Here is a 1246-nt window from a genome sequence, read left to right as displayed (position 1 = left end):
TATATATATATATAAAAAATGTAAGGAAATTAAAGTTTACCATTGATTGGATCATTTCAGGTCTGTAGTTGCAATGTACCATGTGACTAAACTGTTATCACTGTCTTATGTGCTGGCCACTAACTGTCACTATGAACCAGATGTGTGATGATAAGCCGTTGTTTGAGCAGCTCTTCCCTTCAAGCAGCGGTCAGTCCACACGCTGCTAACGTGAGCATGGAGCCAAACATGTCCTCCATTAGTATAATGATATAATGCTCATGTAATGCATAGCTAATGCCAAAATGTTATCTGGTTACTGAGCTTTGATGGAATATATATATATATATATATATATATATATATTAGTACAAAAACAGGATAGTAGTTCAAAAACATAAAATATTTTTTATTTTAAAATATTTAATGAACCAGATTCAGTTTTGGTTATTATTTTCGCATTGTTTGGAGAAAATTGAAAAAATATTTAATCTGTTCTCAGCAATAGAAACAGGATCTAGTCCAACATTTATTTGCTGTGTTTTCATAGTTGTATTTAGGACAGTTTTAATACAACAAATAAAAGCAGGTTTGCATGCACCAAGGTGGACTTTATCATAGGTCAATGACTTGTGCTTTCTGGAAAAGAACACCACACTGTGTGTAGCATTTAAAAAAAAATTCAAGTAGATTTTAAGTTGAAAGTCTGCTTTCTCCTGATTTATTTCATTTTTGTGGTCGGCAGGGCCGCACAAAGTCAGCCTAGGAGCCGCAAATGGTCCCCTGGCCCCACTTTGAACACCCCTACTCTACAGGAACTCTGGCTGATTGTAAAAACATTAGATTTACTGCACAGACATCCACTAGTCACCTCCCCATATACGAACCTGGCAGTCACATGACCTGCTTCGTGTCCTTAGTCGTCCAGCTGCCATGCTTTCTTCAAGGCTGTGTGTCTCAGACACATCATGTTACTGCTGCTCTAAAAACAGTTGAGGAAAATAAGTCTGTATTTGCATTAACTGAGTACTAATGTGGTAAATGATCTTGTTATTGGCATAATTACTGTCCTCTAAAAGTGAAACCGTCGGTGTGTGTGAGCTCAGATAAACACACACACTCGTCAGCCTCTCTTGTCTTTTCTTCCTCTTTACTGTTAGAACTTCATTTATGTTTGAAGAAAATTAAGTTAATCACAACTTTTTCCTTCACTGCATTAATGACTTTCCCCTTTCTGAATCTTTCTGCATATATACTCTTTATATAT

This window comes from Poecilia reticulata, linkage group LG8, assembly GCF_000633615.1.
Source record: "Poecilia reticulata strain Guanapo linkage group LG8, Guppy_female_1.0+MT, whole genome shotgun sequence".
In the NCBI taxonomy this organism is placed as follows: Eukaryota; Metazoa; Chordata; class Actinopteri; order Cyprinodontiformes; family Poeciliidae; genus Poecilia; species Poecilia reticulata.
The sequence above is the reverse complement of the archived record's forward strand: the minus strand, read 5'-3'. Positions refer to the sequence as shown.